This window comes from Bufo gargarizans, chromosome 6 (genome assembly GCF_014858855.1).
Source record: "Bufo gargarizans isolate SCDJY-AF-19 chromosome 6, ASM1485885v1, whole genome shotgun sequence".
NCBI lineage: Eukaryota > Metazoa > Chordata > Amphibia > Anura > Bufonidae > Bufo > Bufo gargarizans.
In genome coordinates this window covers 41,205,133-41,218,713 of record NC_058085.1, presented here as the reverse complement: position 1 = coordinate 41,218,713, position 13,581 = coordinate 41,205,133, and the positions used below count along the sequence as shown (strand labels likewise).

Here is a 13,581-nt window from a genome sequence, read left to right as displayed (position 1 = left end):
TAACCGATGAACGCCAGGATGTACTCTGGAAAACTGGAGTCCTCCTGAGGACATTCTCCTCGAAACCTGCAGAACGTCTTCCACCCGGTGTTGTACGCCCTGGTCGTGTTAGACGAGAGGGAATGGCGTATTAGAGCGTGGGCCGTCTCAAGGTGGTCGGTTACACTAGCCTTAAGGACTCGAGAGGAGGGATGGTGGCGCCTGTCGAATCTGCCTCTGGCATGATCTGGAAGAAACGGGAGAAGTTAGCCCTCGACAAGGGTCAGCAGCCCCGTTTTGCGCACCTGGCACATGCGCACTAAAAACATGAAAGTGGTGTAGTAGGGAGAGCTGCACTAACCGTCTGAGAAAACACATGACTTGGCTAGATTTCGACAGCCCACTATTGAGAATGTCCACTACGGCTGTGTTGTCAGTTACGAACAGAACAGACTGACGTGCCCAAAACTTGCCCCAAATGTGGGCGGCCACCACAATGGGGTACAGCTCGAACAGCGCCGAGGTCTGGAGGAAGCCCGGGATTTGTCCCACCTCGGCAGGCCATGCGTCTGCCACCCAGTGGGTGCCGAAAATGGCGGCAAACCCTGAGCCCGCAGCTGCATCTGAAAAGACTGTAGGCGACTGACACGACAGCTCGGGTACAAATAAGGAGACCCCATTCCACTGGCTCAGGAAATGATCCCACATGTGGAGGTCCGCTAGGGCTTGACTGTCCAAGCACACTGGGCTGTCCTGTTCTGGGGCGGAACTCAAGAGCGCGAGAAGGCGGGATATGAACGCTCTGCCCTGCGGGATGATGCGCATGGCGAAGTTCAACATGCCCAGTAGAGACTGAAGGTCAGCCTTAGTGACCACGGTCGTGACTGTGAACCTGTGAATGACTCCTCTGATCCTTGTTAACTTGTCCGCCGGCAATCTAGCTAGCATATGCTGGGAGTCTAACTCGATGCCTAGAAAGGTGATGACTGTGGCCGGGCCTTCTACTTTCTTGGGGGACACCGGGACATCTAACTGGGAAAAGCACCTGAGTAACTTGCCCAGCCCTAGGAGGAGTGCCCCTGGCCTCTCAATCAGCAGGAAGTCATCCAGGTAGTGGATGACAAACTCACAGAGGACTACGTGTTCCAAGATCCAGTGGAGTGCCTGAGCCAACTGATCGAAGAGCCAGGGGCTACTCTTGGAACCGAAGGTGAGCTTAGTGGAGAAATAGTACAGGCCTTTCCACTTGATGCCGTGCCACTGCCAGAGGGCTGGCATGATGGGAAGCAGCTTGAAGGCATCCGATATGTCGGCTTTGGATAACCAGGACCCTGGGCCCGTTTTCATGATTATGGCGATAGCCTGGTCTATCGAAGCATATCTCATGCCCACTTCCTCCGAAGGAATGAGGGAGTTGAGGCTGGGGACCTGGGAGCCGTGTGGGGCCGACAAGTCGATAATGAGTCTCTCCTTCCCGCTAAACTTGCCTGTGACTACCCCCACGGGACTGACTCTCCAGCGTTGAAAAGGGGGCACACCAAAGGGACCGATTAGGAACCCCTTGCTCAACTCGGCTTCTATTAGTGCGTCTACCGAGGCGGGATTTCTTTCGGCTGACTGAAGGTTTTTGCACTCGTGTGTGGACTCTGGAGTCGTGATCAGTCCCGTGTGGAAGCCCTTGTGAAATCCTGTCACCAGGAACTGAACAAACCCAGGGTTGTGGTGACCTTGCAAGAATTCTTGTAGACGGCTGATATTGACCACACTCATGTAGCTTTTTACTGATTTTAATGAGCATGCTACTCGGGGGTGGGCCCTAAAACAATTGGTACAGATATGCAACAACCGGCACTGCCCAAAATTACAAGAGGTGTAATTAAAGTTGTTGCATATCTGTGCCCTTCCTAGCTGAATGATGGGCCGGCCCAGCTTGTCTACTGAGCTGGGGGGCCTGAAGACCTCAAGAGGACCAGCTGCCGAGCTGGAGGGGTAGGACGCCGTGCTGACGGCGGACTTATCGCACCACTCAACCGAGTGGAAGATAGATTGACAGGCGGAACAGGAGGGAGCCTTCAGACCTGCAAAGTGTCTGCAGAAAAGCTCAGTGTCCAGGTTGGACCAGTCAGTAACGTGTTGAAACTGGGAGAGAGCCGCTGCCGCCTTAGCTGCAAATGAACAGTGGTAGTCGTAGAACGCGGTTCCTCCATACCTATGACCCAACTCTGTGACCCTGAAGAGATAAAGGTCTAGTTCCTCCCTCCTGTCCGGCCTGGCAGTGCAAATGACATCCCTAAAAAGACTAAATGCCATGACGAATTCCGGGATGGACAATTTGCGGTTGAGCCGGTGGTCGCGGCTCCTTAGTACCACTGACACTTCTCCACAAGCTATAACCTTGTTGTCAGAAAGGTCCCTGGAGGCTATGAGTAGAGACGCAAGATTGACATCCCTACCCTCTAGGATGTCCTTCCTGATGTTGAGCGGGACATAGTGGGAGGGAGTCACGTTAGGGACGGACTGGGCAGAACGAATGTCTGCTATGGCAGAGGTGGAGGCGACCGGAACCTCGAGGGAAGAAACTGGTGCGACTGTGCTGCGAGCCTCTATGGACTCCAACCTCGCCTGCATGGATGTGACGGCCGACGTCAGACTGTTTAGCATGACGTGTATCTGAGTCAGCGATGTTTGCATCGTAGTTGCAGGGGGATCATTGGCGCTGGGTGCCAGGGAGTCTCTCCACAGCCGATATAGCTCTGCTTTCCTGGCGGTTGCCGGGAAAGGAACGCCCCGCTTTGTCAACTCCGCCATCAGCCTAGGAATTGTCCAAGCACGTAGGGACGGTGTACTGCCCCTCTCGGACGTCTGTGCTACGACCTCGTCCACCGACGCGTCGACAATGTCCGAAGCACGTGACATTGCGGCTGTGGAAAGAGTAACGTAACATGACCGACTAGCCTGGATGGTCGCTGGCACCCGTGCAGCTGTCTAACCACGTACAGAAAAAGGTGAACGATTCCCGTGAGGTATGCACACTGAACCAGAAGAGCCGTGAAGGAATGGCCAGGAACCGCCACCCGGAAGTCCATGCTAGGAGACCTGACGTACTTACCAACTGAGAATCCCTATGCACTGACTTCCACGGAAGTATATAATGAAAATGAAAATGACCTGTGCGTTAACAAAAAAAACATGAGACCCCAGCCTGAAGGCAGCTACTTCCCATCCCCCGACGTGTACCTCACTACCTTGGTAGCCAAGGAAAAATCAATTGAGATCCCACCAACTTCTCTCAGACTAACCACTGTATAGAACCTGGAAAACAACAACGGAACAAATGCAAAAGAACCAGTCAATGCGTGAGGCTCAATACCAGGACGTGTTCGTGAGGGGAGGTATGGTGACTGGTGGGAGTGGGTGTTATTTATTTTTTATTTTTTTTAATGTTTTTTTTTTTTTTGACCAGTGCCTGACGTTGATGATGGAAACCCCTACCTATCTAGGCGGCACGGCGGCCCGTGCCAGACTTTAATGTGGGCGAGGAGCGAGCCGTTGCCTGCGCCGCCGTGCTCCATGGTAACCGCGTGGGGAACGCGGAGTTCCCTGGTACCATGAACCACGTGGGGATGGATTTGGCAACGGCTGACAATCCCCGCAAACATGAGACGAGTGCCACGTGGAGAGCTGACGAATGTCCCTGACAGGGTGCTCAGTGCGGGGCCCTCTCTGTCCCTGGGTGGCGCCGTCCGCCGGCTGAGCACTTCTGCCGCGTGGGGAGCAGCGCAGCCCTCTGGCATGAGGTTGGCCCAGGGGGGCCCCCGGCGACGAGGGCCCCATCTTGCCGAGACTAAAGCGTGCCGCGTGGGGGGCCTCACCGGTCCCTGATGGGGCGCCCAGTGCGGGGGTGCCCCCCCTACTCCACGGGGGGCCGCCTCCCGCCGGCTGGGCACCTCCACCGCGTGGGGAAACGGAGCTGCCCCCTGGCATAGGGGGAGGCCTAATCAGACATGCCTCCCCCCTTGTGTGGGACGTGCCACGTGGGGGGCCACCACTCCCTGATGGGGTGCCCAGTGCGGGGGTGTCCCCCTACTCGACGAGGGGCCGCCCCCCGCCGGCTGGGCACCTCCACCGCGTGGGGAGAAAATGTGCCCCCTGGCAATTTTGGGAAGTGAGGGTTGCCGGCCCACAGCTGGTTGCGCTGCCAACCAGGTGAGGGAGCGAGGCAGGCGCAGGTTGTGTGCCGGCCGAGAAGAAGGGGGCGGAAGCGGGCGGGGAGGCGGGCGGGGGGTTTGGCCGTCATGTGACCACTGGCTCCGCCCCCCGCCAGAGAGCGGTGCCGGGCGCGAGCCTGGGCGGCGGAGGAGGGGGGTGCCGTGTTGGCTCCATCCCCCCCCCTTCCAGAGGCTGACGAGCAGGAGGGGTGAAATCAGGCGCAGCGTATGGCGGCCCCTACGCACCAAAGGGCCGACCACTGCACGCACACCTGCACTTACCCGATCCACCGAAGGAACAGCCAGGTACGAGCGCGCTTCCAAAGGACTCTGCACTACGTACGCTTGTGGGAGGGCGCCGGCCGTTGAAGTAGGTGGCCAAGCCCCTCCCACAAATACAGGCCAATGAATCGGCCTTTACACTTATTTTTACCTTTTTATAGGACAAACATCTCCTTCCCCATGGGACAATGTGCAAAGCGCAAATCGCCAAAAGATGTGGCGAAGTACATTATGCACTTTGTCCCAGGTGAAAGGAGAGGTTTGCAGCAGCTCTGTGTGAATGGGCCCTAATAGTCCTGTGTGCCTGTCCTGTGAGATGCAATCCCTATGCTAAGTGTACCTGTGTGTGGTACTTCCGGAAACACTCCCCAAAGCATAGGGCAGGGTGGTCAGGGCAGTCAGGACAAAAATAGCGGGTGTCACACCTTATTCCACTCCTGCTACAGACACGACATCTTTTTCGGGGTGACGGTTGGGTTGAGGTACCAGCAACGACATTGGGGAAATGTCGCTCGTGTAGACGGCTCACTACACTGGTGGATGGGGCCACGGAACCTCCTGGATACAGGAGGTTCTCGATGATCTCTTCCTGAAACTTGAGGAAGGATCCTGTTCTCCCAGTCTTACTGTAGAGAACAAAACTATTATATACAGCCAATTGAATTAAATATATAGACACCTTCTTATACCAGCGTCTGGTACGTCGGGAAACTATATAAGGAGCCAACATCTGGTCTTTGAAGTCCACCCCTCCCATAAGCGAATTACAGTCGTGGACACAGAGGGGCTTTTCAATGACACTGGTATTGTCGTGTCTGCGTGAATGGAGGAGAGCATGTAAACGTCACGCTTGTCTCTCCATTTCACCGCAAGCAGTTCATCGTTACACAAGGCAGCTCTCTCCCCCCTTGCAAGACAGGTGGTAACGAGCCGTTGGGGGAAGCCCACGCGACTAGGTTGCGCGGTGCCACAGCAGCCAATCTGTTCTAGGAACAAATGCCTGAAGAGGGGCACACTTGTGTAGAAATTGTCCACATAAAGATGGTACCCCTTGCTAAATAAGGTTGACCCTAAGTCCCAGACTGTCTTCCCACTGCTCCCCAGGTAGTCAGGGCAACCGACCGGCTCCAGGGTCTGATCTTTACCCTCATAGATCCGAAATTTGTGGGTATAGCCTGTGGCCCTTTCACAGAGCTTATACAATTTGACCCCATACCGGGCACACTTGCTTGGGATGTATTGTTTGAAGCCAAGGTGCCCGGTAAAATGTATAAGGGACTCGTCTACTCAGATGTTTTGCTCAGGGGTATACAAATCTGCAAGTTTTGTTGTTGAAGTGGTCTATGAGGGGCCGAATTTTGTGGAGCCGGTCAAAAGTTGGGTGGCCTCTGGGACGGTAGGTGGTGTTGTCGCTAAAGTGCAGGAAACGCAGGATGGTCTCAAATCGTGCCCTGGACATGGCAGCAGAGAAGATGGGCATGTGATGAATTGGGTTCGTGGACCAATATGACCGCAATTCATGCTTTTTGGTTAGACGCATGTTGAGGAGAAGGTCCTGAAATTTTTTTAATTCGGAAACTTTGACGGGTCTCCACTAGAAAGGTTGGGCATAATAGCTTCCCGGTTTGGCAGCTATAAATTGAGTGGCATACCGATTTTGTTTCTGCCACGACTATGTCCAAGAGCTCCACAGTTCAGAACAGCTCAAAAAATCCCAGTGCCGAACCGATCTGAACTGTCTCAACCCGAACTCCAGACTGGGTGGTGAAAGGGGGAACTAATGGTGCGGCTGAAGTTGGGGACTGCCAATCAGGGTTTGCCAGCACCTCAGGGACTCTAGGGGGTCTACGGGCCTGTCTGTGCGGTGGCTGCGACGGGGTAACTATTGCACGTGCCACCGCAGCTTCAACTGCTCCTTCTGGTGCTCGCCACTTCACCATGTTGTACGGCAGTGCTGGTACTAGGTCCAGGGTGGGCTGCGCTGCTGGTGTATGCCTCACCACGTAATCCGACAGCGCCAGCCCCACTCTGCTCCCCTTGAAGCGGATCCTGCGCAACCTGTGGTGTAGCAACACGGGGCCGGGTACGCCTGGTGGTATCAGGGACCTCAACCTCCTCGTCCGAACTTTGTGTCAGACTTCCACTGTTTTCTACAGGTTCATATTCTGACCCGCTGGATTCGTCAGATGAGGGTTCCCATTCCTCATCCGACTGGGTCATAAGCCTGTAGGCTTCTTCAGAAGAATACCCCTTGTTTGACATTTGGACTACTAAATTTAGGGGGTGTTCCCTGAGACTATCCAAGAAAAAAAGCAAGCCTGTCTTACAAATGGGAGGCTAGCGAAGTACCGGAGGCCGCTGCGATTGATAAAAAATATCAAAACTGATTATTTATTTTGATCGCCGCAGTGATCAAAAATTTTTATTTTTTTTGTCACTGCAGCGGGGCGGGCGTGGGTGAACGCACGTGTGGGCGACCGATCAGGCCTGATCGGGCAAACACTGCGTTTTATGGTGGAGGGCGAACTAAGGTGACACTAATACTATTATAGATCTGACTGTGATCAGTTTTGATCACTTACAGATACTATAACAGTACAAATGCTGATTAGCGATACGCTAATCGGTGACTGCGGTGCGGTGGGCTGGGCGCTAAACTATTGCTAACTACCTAACCAAGGGGCCTAAACTATCCTAAAACCTATCAGTCAATACCAGTGGGAAAAAAAAGTGACAGTTTACACTGATCACTTTTTTCCCTTTCACTAGGTGATTGACAGGGGCGATCAAGGGGTTAATTGGGGTGATGGGGGGCTAAGTGTGCTGTTTGGTGTACTCACTGTGATATCTGCTCCTCTGCTGGAACCAACCGACCAAAAGAACCAGCAGAGGAGCAGAGAAGCTATTTAACACCGTATATTTATAAATATAAGGTGTTAAATGTCTTGTGATTTTTTATTTTTTTTTAATCATCAGCCTGCCAGCGATGATCATTGGCTGGCAGGCTGATGATGTAACCCCCCTCTAACTTTTGCCGACCCGCGATGCGCATGCGCGGGCCGGCTGTGAGCGTCATTTCGCGTCTCGAAAGATGACGCATATATGCGTGACTCTGCCTCAGACAGCCGCCTCCGGACCGCGATCCTGCGTTAGGTGGTCCGGAGGCGGTTAATGATGAAAAACAGAAACAAAATATGCAAAACATGAGCCACGTGCATAAATACATTTACTTACACGCCTTGGCATCCTACCAATGAGGTTACTAATGATTGTCTGAGGAATGTTCTGCCATGCTAAATGCATTTGGGCAAGCAAATCATCAAGATCTGCTGCTAGTACCTACAGTATCTCACAAAAGTCAGTCCACCCCTCACACTTTTGTAAATATTTTATTCTATCTTTTCATGGGACAACCCTGAAGACCTGACACTTTAAGACAATGTAGAGTAGTCAGTGTACAGCTTGTATAACGGTGTAAATTTGGCATGCCCTCAAAATAACTCAACACACAGCCACTAATGTCTAAACCGCTGGCGTGAGTACACCCCTAAGTGAGAATGGCCAAATTGTGCCCAAAGTGTCAATATTTTGTGTGGCCACAATTATTTTCCAGCAGGGCCTTAACGCTCTTGGGCATGAAGTTCACTAGCGCTTCACAGGTTGCCACTTGAATCCTCTTCCACTTCTCCATGACGATATACGTCTATTTTGAAAAGACAACCTCTGGATATGGAGATGAGCATGTGCACTCAGCTTCTTTGGTCGACCATGGCGAGGCCTGTTCTGAGTGCAACCTGTCTACTTAAACCAGTGTATGGTCTTGGCCAACGTGCTGCAGCTCAGTTTCAAGGTGTTGGCAATCATTTTATAGCCTAGGCCATCTTTAACTAGAGCAAGAATTTCTGTTTTTTCAGATCCTCAGAGGTTTCTTTGCCATGAAGTGCCATGTTGAACTTCCTGTGACCAGAATGAGCTAGTGTGAGAGTGGAACCGGTCGTCTTAAAACGCTGTATGGTCTTGGCCACCATGCTTCAGCTTGCAATTGCTGATTATCTGGTACCCTACACTAGGGGCTTATCCACGTCCTCCTCAATGGACATACTCCTATCCCAAACAAAAACAGAGCAGATTGTTGCTTCCGCTTCTTCTACCTCCTTTTTGGTGTGCAAACTAAAACTATTGCCATGTTGTGCTAAAGCTGATTAGCTTGGGCGAGAGAAGCTACATAGATCAGTTGGTAATCTGAAAGTTTCCTGCTGGATTTCTCTCCTCCATCTACAACTGGACAACGCAGTTGGTGACAATGGCAGGAACATTGTGGCTGCAATTCATTTGGTGGAAATAGCACATGTTCCCTGCATGGCACACATCATAAATTTATGGTGCATCAATTTTATTAAAAAACATGGCTTGCAAAAGGTGTTGGTCATATCCAGGGGACTGTCCAGCCATTCTTATGTGGCTAAAAAGGCCCTTTTGAACGTGAAGTGACATCTCCAACCTGGCTGAGTCAGAGACCTCCCGACCTCTCTGGTGGTGCTACCCCTACAATAAGTCTCAGAGGCCACAGCAGCAGCAGCCAATTTAGTTTTCTTAATGTGATGGAAGTTTTTTAAGTGCTGTGCCAACCTGATGCATATCAGCAAAAGCACATAGCCTGTCCCCTGACTCCATGGACTTCTGGAGGGATATTCGAACAGTGGGTGGAACTGGCCCAGTTTGATATGTGTACTGGCTTGTCCAGCCTCCAGTGCAGGGTATTCAGTGTGGCAGGTGGCATTATCACACTCCTCCAGCTGATGCCAAGGAGTAGATCTGCCAGAGAGTCATACACAGATTATCAGGCCAATGGGAGCAGGTTCGATTCTGGTCAAATTTATTTGTTCCCTCTTCTGACTGATTCTTCAGAATTACACCTGAAATGAATTTCAAGAAATTGGTTCCTCTCAAGTGATATACTTTTCATAATCTTTGTATATATGAATCACAAGCACTTAAAACAGTTGTCTGATCTGAGACATTTGGGTCTTATAGGTGCAGGACCAACCGCTGGGATCCGCACCTTTATCGAGAACCGAGCGGGCCAAAGTGGTGGCTGGAGGGTCATGCGTGGTGTGGAGTGAATAGGAGCACACCACGCATGTCCCGCGACTGTTCCCATTTACTTCTATGGGCCTGACTAAAATTGCCAAGCAAGGGCTCGGCTATTTTTGTCGGCTCCATACAAATGAAAGGAGGGTGGCTGCTCAAGCACAGTGCATTCTCCACCACTTTCGGGGCTCCGTTTACCAGACAATAGTTGCATATCCTAGCAAAATGCCCCCATTGAGACAACCCCTTTAATATAAATGCATGAAAAAAGGAAGATGTCATGGTGTGGGCCGTGCAGTTTGTGTACTCGACAGTGACAGGCCTGAGATTTGGAGAGACCGCAGTGTGCACAGTGTCCTAGCTGCAGTGGTGATGTTCGGGTCACAGGATTATTCTTTGGCGCTATATGTAGTTGTGTAATCGGTAAAGGCGGCAGGATAAGGCTACATTCACACAACAGTGAAAAATGGCACACAGCTGTTTTTAGTATGAATTGAACTCAATGGAACTATTCACATGGCCATTTTTTTTAAGGCGAGTGAATAGTGTTTGTGAAAAATTTGTGGCGGTTTTCACTGCCAGATGGCCCCCATGTAAATCAATGGGACTATTTTTAATGGTCATTTAGACAGGAGTGCATCCATGTGATGGCTGTTTAAAATGGGTACACTAGTGTAAAATGGCCTTTTAGTGGTTAAAATAAAAATAAATTGCCTTATCCGCTTGCACACACAAGGCAGTCTCTCTTGGTGATGAAGGACCTGTGCTACCAACGTGATGACATCACCATGCTCTCCCAGCATTATTGCTTAGGAGCGCATGGTGACATCATCCCATTCAGAATGTAGGTCCTTTAGCACCAAATGAAGCACGACTGTCTCTGCGCGTGCAAGTGGATGAGAGGAGTAATTCCCCCCCCCCCCATAAAAACAAAACCCTGCACATTATTAACCTTATTAATTATTACTGATGGGGAGCACCCTTGGGAACATTATATCTAACTGGGGCCACTATGGGGGACATTATGTATACTACAGGGATTGGAAATTTAATTTAAAAAAAAACTAATAAATATAATCTAATTCGTCCGCAAATAATGGCCGTTGAAAATGGATGCAAAACGTCCAGACGACCAAGAAAGAGATGTAAAAATGGTTGGTAAATGGCCATGAAAAACTGAATGTGGCTTTTTTTTTTCGCTGTTGTGTGAATGTAGCCTTAAGAGCTCATACAAAAAAGTCTCACCACTGAACACTAGATATTTCCTACCTGCCTGTGAATAAAGACCCCAAGATATCCTGACCCAGGTGACTAACTCTGCATATTATCAATAGAAATTATATCTCAAGGAAAATAACATGTTGAGCAGCTCCCCAATGGTCAGTGACAGTTTCCTGTGCTTCCTACTGGCCATTCTACTCTCCTCTCTTCCTCCGAATCCAGCTGCTATATCTGTCATCCATTTTAGCCCCAGGTCTCATTCTGCGGCCTGCACTCTGCCCAGCAGCAGCTGTGATACAGTGATGTCATTGTCCCTGCTGGCCTTAGAGGGAGAGCGCACAGACCTGAGATAATCCCCGGCCTGTGCACTCTCCTCAGCTCAGCAGGAGAGATGACGTCATCATGTCTGCTGCTGGGAAGTGCATGATGTGCTCGGTATTACTTTTATTAATTTTATTCATAGTATAGGAGCTTCACTGATGTAAAGAGGACACTAAGGGACAACACTACTGCAGGAGGTGCACTAAGGGGCAAAACTACTGCAGGGGGACACAAAGGGGACATAACTACTGTGTGGACATTCTACTCAGTGGGGCACGCAGGCAGCATCAGTACTGTGAAGAGGGCACTGAGGAGGAATTTCACTGTAAAAGGGACACTGAGGGGAGATAACTATTGTGTGGGGCACTAAGAGGGCATTCAGCGCCTCTTGTGTAGCGCTAGGAAATGTTTTATTTATAAATGACTGGGTGGGGGTTGCATGCAAGTTGCTCAAGGTGGGGGCCAACCATTTCTAGCTATGCCCCTTGGTCTACTATTAGATTGTGATCTGTTTGGACACCACTGTTTTAGTCAATTCATACTTGAACTTTTTTATATCGAAATGTTAAAAAATTTCAATATAATTTTATGGTATATTATTCATCAATAATAAAATGTGTTTTATTCTTGGCAGATGACTGTACCAGGAACTCAGAGAAACATCTGGTATCTTCAGATTTTGAAGTAGATGATTGTGGTATCACCCGAGATACATTTGAAGAGCATGCCAATATGCAAGATATACCCTCATCCAATCACAGTCACAATGCATCATTTGATTCTTTTAAACACGGCCGATCTTCTGATTCATCACAGACTGTAACACAGAATAAAAGTCATAGAAGAGGTGCTAAACATCAAACAGCTCATGTTAGAAGGAAACCATTTTCATGTTCAGAATGTGGGAAATACTTTAGATTTAAATCTCAGATTGTTAGACATCAGAGAACTCACACAGGGGAGAAGCCATATTCATGTTCAGAATGTGGGAAATGTTTCAAGAATAAATCAGATCTTGTTACACATCAGAGAACTCACACAGGGGAGAAGCCATATTCATGTTCAGAATGTGGGAAATGTTTTAATCATAAACCAAATCTTGTTATACATCAGAGAAATCACACAGGAGAGAAGCCATTTTCATGTTCAGAATGTGGAAAATGTTTTAAGACTAAATCAGATCTTGTTAAACATCAGAGAACTCACACAGGGGAGAAGCCATTTTCATGTTCAGAATGTGGAAAATGTTTTAAGACTAAATCAGATCTTGTTAAACATCAGAGAACTCACACAGGGGAGAAGCCATTTTCATGTTCAGAATGTGGGAAATACTTTAGATTTAAATCTCAGATTGTTATACATCAGAGAACTCACACAGGGGAGAAGCCATATTCATGTTCAGAATGTGGGAAATGTTTCAAGAATAAATCAGATCTTGTTACACATCAGAGAAATCACACAGGGGAGAAGCCATTTTCATGTTCAGAATGTGGGAAATGTTTTAAGAATAAATCAGATCTTGTTACACATCAGAGAAATCACACAGGGGAGAAGCCATTTTCATGTTCAGAATGTGGAAAATGTTTTAAGACAAAATCAGAGCTTGTTAAACATCAGAGAACTCACACAGGGGAGAAGCCATTTTCATGTTCAGAATGTGAAAAATGTTTTAAGACAAAATCAGATCTTGTTAAACATCAGAGAACTCACACAGGGGTGAAGCCATATTCATGTTCAGAATGTGGGAAATGTTTTAATCGTAAACCAAATCTTGTTATACATCAGAGAAATCACACAGGGGAGAAGCCATTTTCATGTTCAGAATGTGGGAAATGTTTTAAGAATAAAACAGATCTTGTTACACATCAGAGAAATCACACAGGGGAGAAGCCATTTTCATGTTCAGAATGTGGGAAATGTTTTAAGACAAAACCAGAGCTTGTTTATCATCAGAGAACTCACACAGGGGAGAAGCCATTTTCATGTTTAGAATGTGGGAAATGTTTTATGAATAAATCAAATCTTGTTAGCCATCAAAGAAGTCACACAGGGGAGAAGCCATTTTCATGTTCAGAATGTGGGAAATGTTTTAAGAATAAATCAGATCTTGTTACACATCAGAGAAATCACACAGGGGAGAAGCCATTTTCATGTTCAGAATGTGTGAAATGTTTTAAGACAAAATCAGATCTTGTTAATCATCAGAGAACTCACACAGGGGAGAAGCCATTTTTATGTTTAGAATGTGGGAAATGTTTTAGGAATAGACCAAATCTTGTTATACATCAGAGAAATCACACAGGGGAGAAGCCATTTTCATGTTCAGAATGTGAGAAATGTTTTAAGACAAAATCATATCTTGTTAAACATCAGAGAATTCACACAGGGGAGAAGTCATATTCATGTTCAGAATGTGGGTAATGTTTAACCGCCTCCGGACCGCCTAACGCAGGATCGCGGTCCGGAGGCGGCAGTCTCA

The 13,581-nt window shown here is 48.8% G+C and overlaps 1 pseudogene; it reads left to right on the top strand.

The window, feature by feature from the left end:
• Positions 1 to 13,581, top strand: part of LOC122939846 — a 213,905-nt pseudogene that overhangs the window by 79,143 nt on the left and 121,181 nt on the right.